The sequence below is a fragment of the Hippoglossus stenolepis genome, chromosome 20 (assembly GCF_022539355.2).
Source record: "Hippoglossus stenolepis isolate QCI-W04-F060 chromosome 20, HSTE1.2, whole genome shotgun sequence".
Classification (NCBI taxonomy): domain Eukaryota; kingdom Metazoa; phylum Chordata; class Actinopteri; order Pleuronectiformes; family Pleuronectidae; genus Hippoglossus; species Hippoglossus stenolepis.
This window is the reverse complement of record NC_061502.1, coordinates 415,297-428,059: the sequence shown is the minus strand read 5'-3', so window position 1 is coordinate 428,059 and position 12,763 is coordinate 415,297. Positions and strand designations below refer to the sequence as shown.

The 12,763-nt window shown below is 39.8% G+C and overlaps 1 pseudogene; it reads right to left on the bottom strand.

Annotated features, from left to right (window-relative positions):
- Nucleotides 1–5,308: 5,308 nt before the first annotated feature.
- LOC118099819 lies at nucleotides 5,309–6,306 on the bottom strand (annotated as a pseudogene).
- Between the last annotated feature and the right edge of the window lie 6,457 nt (nucleotides 6,307–12,763).

Genomic DNA, 12,763 nt, shown 5'->3' with positions numbered 1-12,763 from the left:
CGCGCGTGCGTGCGTGCGTGTGTGTGTGTGTGTGAGAGAGAGAGAGAGAGAGACGAAAGTATATCTGTTATGAGAAATATATGAACTTCATATGTCTGATCAGTAAAGGAACGAAATTCACTTATGTGGACTTTTCCGGTACCTTACTTTACATAAGTAGGGCTATTTCCATTTTCTGTCATTATACTTGTGAACCATGCACTCCGCGTGTCTTACAGCTAAAGTGCAGGTTTCATTTCAAATATGATGTGTCAGTGGTTCACATCAGCTCCTCTTCCACAGATCATCTTACACTTGAAGCCATCACAGATATCAGCCTATTTCTTCTCTTACACCATGTTTAGTTGATCAATGTGCATTTGCTTCAGTAAAATGTAAAAATTCAGGATTCAATTGATATATATCTTGAATGACATGGAGTTTTGATTAACCAGTAAATGAGTCTGAAAATCGAGTCAAACAAACTTTTGCCTCAGTGGATGTCAGACTTTCATCATGAAGTCTTATTGTTCATGTTACTGCTGTTGTTCTTTCTTCAGCCATTCATTGACCTGAAACGAGCAAAACTGCAACAAACAGTTTGAAGAAGAACAAGTCACATCTCCTCTCGTGGAAGAGAAAATGACTTTGATACATGGCTGAAGCGTTATTGTTATATGTATAACAATACACAGTTTATTTTGAAAGTATAATTTTAATGTGCTTTTTAATGCTTAGTACTTTCATATATTGCATGTGATATTGTGTAGCTCTTATAATGTAATCCTGTAGTTTTGTTATTTTTGTAGCATTTTTCTTTAATATATTAGACTGCGCCTAAGATTGTTTTTCAAAGCCCTGTGAGAGTAGTTTCTTCTGATACTATATATTTTAATATGAATCAATATGATGTCCTTGAAGGCTTATCATCACATCACATTCACAATGCACCACTGCTGAAGTTTTGAATATTCTGCTTGTCTTACTGCAATTGACAAGTACACAGCACCACCTAGAGATGGCATTTATGCAAGGTAGGTTTATGCATGGGAGCTTGCTACATGTATTACCCAGTATAACATGGTACAACATGAGTTAACAGGGGGACCAAGATCTCTCTCTCTCTCTCTCTCACACACACACACACACACACACACACATTCACACACTGTTAGCTCTCTAGTTGAAGCAGGTTGGACTGCACAAAACTCTAGCAATAACAGACAGAGACAGACACAATCCACTGTCTGACTGATTAACAAGTGCTGTTTTGTCTCTGTTCTTTGTGTATTTAACCAATCTTTTAGTTCATATTTATCAAATTAATGACATTTTAATGTGCAAATGTGTGACAGTAGCATGTAGCTTGGGGGCAGGGGCTCGCTTCACAGCCAGTGTTGACTGGGGAAATGAACAAAATTGCTTTTTGTTTTTCTTGCACACTACACAGATGTGCAGATGCCACCCATGAACTAATTTATTAGATTTATATATTACCAAAAAACTATTTCTGTTCATATTTTGTAACTGTTAAAATATCTTTTGGGGAGCTTAATTTTTAGACTTAATTATCTGGGGGGGGAATTTGTTCACACAGCCATTCCAGCCATTTATTTTTCAATTGTGGACAGGAGGTCTGTGTAACTATGCCACTAATATTCAGCAAGGCTAAATGAAGTGCGAGGATGGTTTCTCACACATCCATTGTTTGTTTTCTCTTTTGAAGATATACATGTAGAAGCTAGAACTTGTTAAGTTGCTGTATTGATGTTATGGTCACCGACTTATGTGAGCTACCCATGTGTTATTTTTCTTTGTAAATTTATTTTTTATTTTCATATTCATGAAGTATATTTTCTATACTGTAGTCATGTCCATATTTAAAATGTCATAATAATACATAAAATACGATTTAGGATTATTTATTGTACAGGAAACCATATGTAGTTGTTGTGGAGGTAGACATGCACAGACGACAGTAGGAAATGCTAAGGAGAGGGGTTCGTGTAGGAGGCGGAGCTTGTGAACTTGCTGTAGTCCCTACTGATATTATTGTATTTCACACAAAATAAATCCTAACTAGTTGGCAAAACATTGGTGGCCTTCATTTCATCGTCTGTTTAATACGACACTGCCCCCTGGTGTTTTACTGACACACCCGCATGAGTGTGACTGTCGACCATGCACATACACTTTCACCTCATTCACACACACATGAAGAAGTGAACCTTCTCTAATGAAGACTTAGCTTCTTAAAATCAGTATGATAATAAAAAATCTCTATGACAGTTACTAATAATTAACACTACATGCTCTCTGTGTGGTAACTAAGAAGTCTATGACTTCTAGGCTAGTTCTGTTCAAGTACTTGAACACTGCCCAACAGGATCAGTAACAACCACCAAAGTTGTAGTATGTTCCATTTGCCGGTATACTTATATACTATCCATTATTTGTAAGAAAATTCCAGTAATCTGGGAAAATTTTAGCAATTTTGACTTTTACAGTTTGTTCCGATATCTGCTTTACACATTAGATCAACATATTATATAACTTTCTATAATCCTGAATATGTTTTCTAATTAGGATACCGTACCCAGAGGAGACATGGCACAGCTGTTTGTGTTCTTGATGCCAAAAAAGACAATTCTGCCTGAATTTAATAGTCTTGGACAGGTCACTTGGTAATCTGGGACACTTGTATTAGGCTTTAAAAAAAACAACTAAATCACCTTCTTTCACTTTTTGTATGCCAAGCTCAATATTGCCAATTTTTTTTAAATTTTATGTAAAAAAGCCTAACAAAATGTATATTGTTATTATTATTATTGTCATTAATTCATATTAACATGTAAAAGTCATCCTAAAGAAAATATTCATTTATAAATCATTAAAATTCAGCAAGCAACAATAACAGATTATTAATTCAGTGTCTATTTGGGCTACTCAGGAAACAAACAGTCCTTGCAGTTGAGAGACCCATCATCATCGATCACCTAATTGTCTTCTTCACATGTTACGTGAAACCAATGGTTGCAGACCGCAGAGGACAGCCACTCTTCTGTGTTTCAGATCATCTCTATCCTAGAGAGCTAACTTATTATGTGGTAGTTATCAGTTTAAACAGACGGGGACTGCATTTACCCTTAACTCCTGTCTGACAGATGCAACTCATATGATCCATCTCTTTATTTTATCTTTTTTTACTTCAGGTAGTCCCTAAATGCATATTTCCCCAATTACAGAACTTCAATAATTGTAACCAATGTATCCCACCCATATACCTACAATCATATCATATTTAAATGAATTATAATAGATATCCTTCTGTTTTAATGTCACAATGCCTGAAGAGATGCAAAAAGATGCTTAAATCACGAATTATTCAATTAGAAAATCTTAACTGATGTCAATTTTATAATTTGTTGAGAACAAAAGGACGTCACAATGGTCATGGGAAACCAAAATCATCAACCCCTTAAGGGCTGGATTCAAAACCACACCGAAAATCAAAGTAAAAAATTTCAATCACAGGCTGCGTGATTTCATGACGGCAACACATAAACTAACGCATACAGAGGCGTGCCTGTATGCAGCTGTATGCACTCTCAACAACATCTGGGCATGCTCCTGATGAGTTGGTGGATGGTGTCCCAGACCATCACTGAAGCCCCACCAAAATGGTCATGCTAGATGATGTTACACGCAGGATAACTTTCACCACGGTGTCTCCAGACGACTGTCACATGTGCTCAGTGTGAACCTGCTCTCATCTGTGAAGAGAACAGTCTGCCAGTGGCGGACTTGCCAATTCTGGTGTTCTCTGGTGAGCTGCACGGTGCTGGTCATGCCATCCTCATGGAGTCCGTTTCTGGACAGTTTGGTCAGAAACATGCACACCAGTAGCCTGCTGGAGGTTATTTTGTCGGGCTCTGGCAGTGCTCCTCCTGTTCCTCCTCGCACAGAGGAGCAGATACCAGTCCTGCTGCTGAGTTGATGCCCTTCTACGGCCCCATCTAGCTTTTCTTGTGTAACAGCCGGTCTCCTGGTATCTCCTCTATGCTCTTTAAACTGTGTTGGGAGACACAGCAAACCTTATTGCGACCGCCTGTATGAATCTGCCATCCTGGAGGTGCTGGACTGCCCGTGCAACCTGATTTGGCTGCAGGTTCGACCTCATGCTACCAGTAGTGAGAAGGATACTAGCAGATCACAAAACTAGAGAATAATCAGTCACGAAGGACAAGGAGAGAGCAGCTGTCTGTGGCCACCACATGTAAAACCATTCCCCTTTTGGGGGTTGTCTTGCTTTTGCCTCTCCATTGCACCTGTTGTCACTTTCATTTGCACCAAAGAAGGTGAAATTGATTCACAATCACTTGTGCTTCCTAAATGGACATTTTGATATCCCTGAAGTTTAAATATAAGATTAAATGTTCCCTTAATTTTTTTGAGAAGTGTGTATGTAATGTCCTAATCATATTTCACATTTTTTTGTTCATTTCCTATGCAGCTTTAACATTTTAATAATAATAATATATTTTATTTATAGGCACTCAAGGTCACCTTAAAAGGCAGAGATAAAAACACATCAACAAAAAACAATGTATCAAAAACATAAATAAAATGAACATGTAGTTTTGCAAAATGGAAGACAATCAAATTGAATATGCCTGTTTAAAATGATGAGTTTTTAGATGGGATCTAAAAATGGAGAGAGAGAATCAATGTGACAAACGTCTGGTGGGAGGGAGTTCTAGAGGCGAGAAGCAGAGCTGCTGAAGGCTATAGATCCCATGATTGTCAAACGGGCAGGTGTTACAGTGAGGTGGATGTTAAGAAGAAGACCTGAGGGTGCAGGAGGGTGTGTCAATGTGCAGGAGTTCGGAGAGGTATGGAGGAGCGAGATTATGGATGGCCTTAAAGGTGAGCAGCAGAATCTTAAAAACAATGCAGTATTTGACCAGGAGCCAATGAAGCTGCTGAAGGGACAGGAGTGATGTGATTAAGGGAGGGGTTTCTGGAAAACGAGAATTGCAGCTGGAGAGGCAAACACTGCTGAAGCAGATATACGATAGCCAAAAGGTAGTGTGTAAGTCACAGGGCTTCTAGCAGTTATCAGGAAGTGCACATTGAAATGGGCGTAGCTTTGTCGAGAGGGCCAATGGGAGGGGTGGGATAAATCGTTTGCATTTCTTCAGTGTAGCCTTCTCTTGCTTTTCCAGGATTACCAACCCTAACTTTAATCCAGTGAGAGCCAATGAAGCAATTGGTTATACATTAATAAAAGACAGTAAGGGTAGCTTAAGCAAAAGAAATCTGACATGTGTCATTCATATGTCAGGTGTCCTTTTCTCTCCTCTTTCTTTCCTTTCAGTTTGTCATCATTGCAGACATCTGTCAGACCCTGAGCAGGCAGAGGCGACAGTGGGAAGCCTCTGGACTGGCTGCTTTTGTCCTTTAAACCTGGGTTAAATGGGTACTGCTGTAAACTAAGTGCATGCTCCTGATGTAGAAACTGTTTCCTGGTGTCTCTCCTGTTGTTACAGCGCAGGTAGATGATCTTGATTATGTTTAAAAGATCTGAAATGCCTGAGACTATAAGCATGAAGATGATGAAGACCCTCTTCTCTGTGGGACGAGAAAAATTACACTGGGCACCGGTGAAATGGGCACAAGGTGGAGACATAGTACAGTGGAAGTAAGAGACCATAAACATAGGGCCAAGGATGTAGAACTGGCCCACACTGAATCCCACCTCCAGCTGGGTCTTGTAGGTATAGAGAAAGATGCCTTTAATCTTCACCTTCCCTCTGTTATCTGTTTACTTGGGTTTCTTCAGTGCACCTCTATCAGACCTGCCCTAAAGTTATGCCATCATCCTCTTTTTTTACATTACATTACATTTCATTTAGCTGACGCTTTTATCCACAGCGACTTACTATAAGTGCATTCAACCATGAGGGTACAAACCCAGAACAACAAGAATCAAGAAAGTACATTTTTCTTCAGGAAATATTTTCTTTGTGGATGATGAGGACAGCATGGCCTAGGTAGGTCAGTGTGGGTGTAGACACAAAGGTGATCCTCAGTACTCAATAATGAATATAGGATATTGGGAACATCCAGTTGGAGCAGGCGTGTGTGCATCTGGCTCCAGGGAGTCACAGTAGAACTCTCACACTTAATCTCCCCCAGACTGTCTGCAGCAGCACCTAAAACAAAGGTCCTGAACAGGAAGAGAAAACTCATCCAGATCTTCCCCACTAAAGTGGAGTGAGACTGGACCTTATCTAGCAGTGAGGACAGGTAAGACCAGTCACCCATGGCTGGAGACAAACATCTGAAGTGAGGGAGAAACACACAGAAAACAAACTTACAATTGTGGGTTGTAAAATAAATTTAAGTAGCACAACAATTATTAGGGCCCGAGCACCGACGGTGGGAGGCCCTATTGTATTTCGAAGGATTTGTATTTCCCTTTTGGGGCTTTTTCAGGGCCTAGACATGCTCAAATTGTTACAAAGGTTCCAAAAAAATTCAAAACCCCAAAAAGTAATTGTATTCTGGAGTAATTTGAAATGGGCGTGGAAAAATGGCTCAACAGCGCCATCTAAGGAAAAGCCCCTCAGTTAGCTTTCACCGATCTTCACAAAAATCGTAGCCCAGGTGTATCATGACCAGACAAACAAAAAATGTCTGAGGTGCAATTGGAAAAAAGCAACAGGAAGCCTGCCATTTTGACTTTAGTGGCCATATTGCCCATTTTCCACATTTTTATTTTGACGAACTTGTCCCAGGGCTTTCATCAGATCAACTTCATATGGAGATGTGTGTCATCACAACAAGATGGAGATGAAAACTACCTCAAAGATCGATTTTTCGTCACACGGTGTGACCGTGGCATGGCGTCAAAGTTTGATTACACGCCATCAAAACACGAGGTTCTGTATCTCAGACATATTTGGTCCAATCGAGTCCAAACTAGACATGTAAGACAAGAGTCCCGGCCTGATGACATCTACACAGAAATCATGACTTAAAATCACAGCGCCCCCTTGTGGAAACAGGAAATGTCTTGTTTTTGAAACGTCTTACACGTGGAGGTATTCCTCCTCACCCACTGCACGCAGCCATGTCAAACTGTATCAAACGGGTCTCAAGACATTGATAATGTAGGCATAAGATTACTGTGACTTTTCGTCAAACGCCATATTAGTGGCGTGGCATCAAAGTATAAATTTCAGTGTTCGAGGTTCAACCTCCCTCAAACTACATTTGTGTAGCAACAGCCCCCCCCTGCAGACATTCATAAGGTTTTGAGGAATGGGCGTGGCAAAATAACTGACTAGCGCCCCGTAAAGGGCAGCCCCGGCACTACGATTGTCCGACATGTACAAAAATCGATAGGGACATGTGTCTTTTCATGACAAACAAAAAAGTCTCTTGGATAGATATGCTAGACCAAACAGGAAGCCCGCCATTTTGGCTTTGGTTGCCATTTTGGCCATTTTCTACAATTTTACTCTGACGAACTTGTCCCAGGGCTTTCATCAGATCAACTTCAACTTCTGGGAATGTCATCTCAACAAGATGGAGATATGAACTACCTCAGTATATTTGATTTCATCACACGCTGTGACCGTGGCGTGGCGTAGCATTTTGATGACACGCCATCAAAACATGAGGTTCTGTATCTCTGACATATTTTGTCCAATCGAGTCCAAACTAGACATGTAACACAAGAATCCCGGCCTGATGACATCTACACAGAAATCATGGCTTAAAATCACAGCGCCACCTGCTGGCTACAGGAAGTGACATGTTTTATACTTTGATGCACTGCTCCTGGCTGCTTTACAATATACAGCTCAAATGAGCTGAGACAAGTCATTGGACCATGGTCAGAATTGTGACATTTCCTCAAACCATGTAAACATTGCGGTGCGGCGAAGGATCATCCTTCGCCAAAGGACACGATGTTGTCATAACTCCACTGTGCATTGTCCTATCACCACCAAACTGATGTCTCATGATCAGAGTCCAAGCCTGAACAGCTCTATGTGTCAATATTTCCTCAGTGTCATAGCGCCACCTACTGATTCGCCATGAAACAGGAAGTACTTTGTAAATCCACTCTGCATTATCCAACCGGCTCCGAACTACTGACCTATGATCACAATCCTGACCTGAACACATCCATATATTAATATTAGTTCAGGGTCATAGCGCCACCTACTGATCAGTGTGAAAATTAAGTTGTTGTAACATTGTCCAATTGACACAAAATTGCTCATGCTACATCAGAGCCCCTACTTGAACACATATATTAGTCTGTAAATAATAATAGTAATGGCACCACCTACTGGCAGCAGGAAGTAAGCTGTGTTTTACAACTATCATTCGATTTACATAGAATTGTCAGTGTGATGTGCAATTGATAGCGTGGACCGTAATGAGCAATTAGCAGGCAAGGATCGACATCGCGTGACGGACGCAGGAAGTGAAGCGTTTATCCTTGCCGCAGTGCGCAAAACGCATGCAACGTGGAGACGTGCGCTTGGTCATTGATCGCTCTCTCCACTAACCGCAACAGGCTTCAAAATGCCTGTGCTCGGGCCCGTTAGTGCTACAACGTAGCCCTAGTTAATCTTGTAATGTTGTCTTCCCTCTCAGAGAAAACCACATTAAAGTGACTGACAATCAGATACAAGGATGAACCCTAAATCTGCAATATAGTACACATTTTCTTTGTGATACATTATTTATAAAAGCCCATGTTTGTTTCTAGGTTTCCATTTCAAAAGTTGCCAGAGAAAAAAAAAGCAAAATAGACATAAGGAGGTTGCTCAAGGGTAGACATTTTATTTAGTAGTGAGGGTTATTCATCCCTATTGGAACTGAGGTAGGAACAGTTAAGACTCATCTTGTTCAAATGCAATATACATTTTTAATTAGTAAAAATTTGCAAAGCATGGAGGGTTGAATTATTGTTTTTCAGTATTCAGGAACTGAAGTTTGAAAAATGCAATGTATCTTCTACATATAGTTCCATAAATGTCTTTCTGACAGTATGTGGAAAACATACACTACCGTTCAAAAGTTTGGGGTCACCCAGACAATTTCGTGTTTTCCATGAAAACTCACTTTTATTTATCAAATGAGTTGCAAAATGAATAGAAAATATAGTCAAGACATTGACAAGGTTAGAAATAATGATTTTTATTTGAAATATTAATTTTGTTCTTCAAACTTTGCTTTCGTCAAAGAATGCTCCATTTGCAGCAATTACAGCATTGCAGACCTTTGGCATTCTAGCTGTTAATTTGTTGAGGTAATCTGTAGAAATGTCACCCCACGCTTCCTGAAGCACCTCCCACAAGTTGGATTGGCTTGATGGGCACTTCTTGCGTACCATACGGTCAAGCTGCTCCCACAACAACTCAATGGGGTTGAGATCTGGTGACTGCGCTGGCCACTCCATTACAGACAGCATACCAGCTGCCTGCTTCTTCCCTAAATAGTTCTTGCATAATTTGGAGGTGTGCTTTGGGTCATTGTCCTGTTGTAGGAGGAAATTGGCTCCAATCAAGCGCTGTCCACAGGGTATGGCATGGCGTTGCAAAATGGAGTGATAGCCTTCCTTATTTAAAATCCCTTTTACCTTGTACAAATCTCCCACTTTACCAGCACCAAAGCAGCCCCAGACCATCGCATTACCTCCACCATGCTTCACAGATGGCGTCAGGCACTCTTCCAGCATCTTTCACCTGTTCTGCGTCTCACAAATGTTCTTCTGTGTGATCCAAACACCTCAAACTTTGATTCGTCTGTCCATAACACTTTTTCCAATCTTCCTCTGTCCAATGTCTGTGTTATTTTGCCCATATCAATCTTTTCTTTTTATTGGCCAGTCTCAGATATGGCTTTTTCTTTGCCACTCTGAAGGCCAGCATCCCGGAGTCGCCTCTTCACTGTAGACGTTGACACTGGCGTTTTGCGGATACCATTTAAAGAAGCTGCCAGTTGAGGACCTGTGAGGCGTCTATTTCTCAAACTAGAGACTCTAATATACTTGTCTTCTTGCTGAGTTGTGCACCGGGGCCTCCCACTTCTCTTTCTACTCTGGTTAGAGCCTGTTTGTGCTGTTCTCTGAAGGGAGTAGTACACACCGTTGTAGGAAATTTCAGTTTCTTCGCAATTTCCGCATGGAATAGCCTTCATTTCTAAGAACAAGAATAGACTGGCGAGTTTCACATGAAAGTTCTCTTTTTCTGGCCATTTTGAGAGTATAATCGAACCCACAAATGTGATGCTCCAGATACTCAACTAGCTCAAAGGAAGGCCAGTTTTATAGCTTCTCTCACCAGCAAAACAGTTTTCAGCTGTGCTAACATCATTGCACAAGGGTTTTCAAGGGTTTTCTAATCATCCATTACTCTTCTAAGGCGATTAGCAAACACAATGTACCATTAGAACACCGGAGTGATAGTTGCTGGAAATGGGCCTCTATACACCTATGTAGATATTTCATTAAAAACCAGACGTTTCCACCTAGAATAGTCATTTACCACATTAACAATGTATAGAGTGTATTTCTGATTAATTTAATGTTATCTTCATTGAAAAAAAACAGTGCTTTTCTTTGAAAAATAAGGACATTTCTAAGTGACCCCAAACTTTTGAACGGTAGTGTATGTTTGTTTTGTTAATGCCATACTTTATATGGAGGTGAATTACAAAGCTTTTGTTTTGAAAAGTTGTGAACTTTAGTTAAATAAATAATTCATAATCTTACATAAACCACACAATTGAACAATAATAAAGAAAATTCAGTTTAATTTAATAGAAAATATTGACAATCAAATCTTCATTGCAGATAAACCAGGCAGGATGAAAACAAAGTTTTCTAACTTAACTGCACCATAGACTGTTTATAAAAAGCTCTGCACACAACATCAAGCACACAAACAATGAAAAACAATGGTGTATTATTTAACTGTTTTAGGGAAAAATCTAAAGCATTACCAAAGATTAAATTAACTGCCCATTCCAAACAGGCAGGTTTAGAAAGGGCACTACACTACTGTTAACCTAAATGTTAACATACAACAGGCATTTCCTGGAGGTGTTGTGTGTCCTGACACTGTCTCAGTGTGATTTAATTTCGTGACTAAAATCAGTCTGATTTATTATGTGGAACAAAAACCTGGCATCTACAATCAGTAATATTGCTATCAATGTCAGCCAATAATTAAAATAAAAAATTGTTTAAGAACAAAATAAATAATGTGGCATTATGGGAAAACAATAATGCACGTATGGATTGCATAGGAATATTTATCTTATTCTGTCTATGATACTGTTGTTTACTTTTATCTGTTAAGTCAGGCTCTTTAATAATAATTCCAATGTGTGTCTGAGTGACTTTCACTTGTCCTGATTTGTCTCCATCTATTCAGCAAGTTGGACTTCTGTAACAGGAGTAATTTATCCATGCTCTCAGACTTGTAGCACGAAAAAGTCTTTAAAGTAAATGAAAAAGATTGGCTTTTGGGTAATTGGACATCAATACAAAAGCATGGGCCTCTTTAATTAATGCTTTTCTTACAGCTTTAAATCTCCATGTGGTCTGTCACTGTTTAAGGAGAGAAAAATAACCCTCAAGTTGATATTGGACGTCAGTGTCAAGGAAAGGTGTTAATGGCTTCTAGGCAACATGGATGGATGCAGTGGTGGGTCTAAAGGTCCCAGTTCGGATAAATAATGATCTACCAGCTTGGGTAGTAATTCTGCTGGACCAGGACATCCAACCGCAGTGAAATGATGCTTCTGTAGAAACTTTCAACTGGCAAAATAAATAATTAATGACATATTTCTTAACCATTTTAAGCTTTTACAATAATTTAAAAAAAATACTCTTAACGCAAAAATATTCTTACATCTGATATGGTCCCAGTTATGTTTTCTCCAGCTGTCACGGTGGAGCTGATTTTATGTAGAGCCGCTGTGTGTGCCTGTTGAGTACTATTTGTGCATTTGTTTGAGGACATATTTTGTCATTACACTTTTCAGGTCTATAAGGAAGCGGGTTAATGACTACTGAGCACTCATGGGTCAGAACATCACGAATATTCTTAGAGATTAAATACAACAGCAGGATGAACACCTGAACTTCTGGAACAATTGAAGAAGTTTATTGTCAGGGTAAGGGAGGTAACTAAATCTGAGTAAATTACTATTGTCCCAACCCATTTTGACATGGGCCTATGATTTCAAAGTTTGCCTCGGTTTGAAAACTCTTGGTCCCAGTCAGTGTCAAGAACATCATTGCTAAACTCAACCGAGTCAAACAGGGACAGTCCAGAGAATGGACCCTTAGAATCATGAACAATACTTGGTGGAGGGCCCATCTTAAAACACCTTCTCTTCTTCACATTGACTGTGCTTTCATACTCAAGATCATCATTCATCACTCTCTTTGCAGCATGTACAGTCTCCGTCTGCTTTGCTTTGCAATTTGTTCTAGTTAGTGACTCTGTCCCTTGCTTTCTTTTAAACAAACATTTTCCCACTTCTGTGGGAGGATTTGTTTCCACTTGCATTAGAGCAGTGGTCGTGGGTTTAGTTGTGCAGGTGAAAGAGAATCTTGAGAGTTTAGCAAGAGTTGAAGAGGGTATAGTGGACTTTGTGTGGACTGGATGGAATGGTGTGGAATCATTGATTTGAGTGCTTGCATTTAAATGTGGGCTGCCAGTAAAGTCATCTTCTATAGTCATATCAC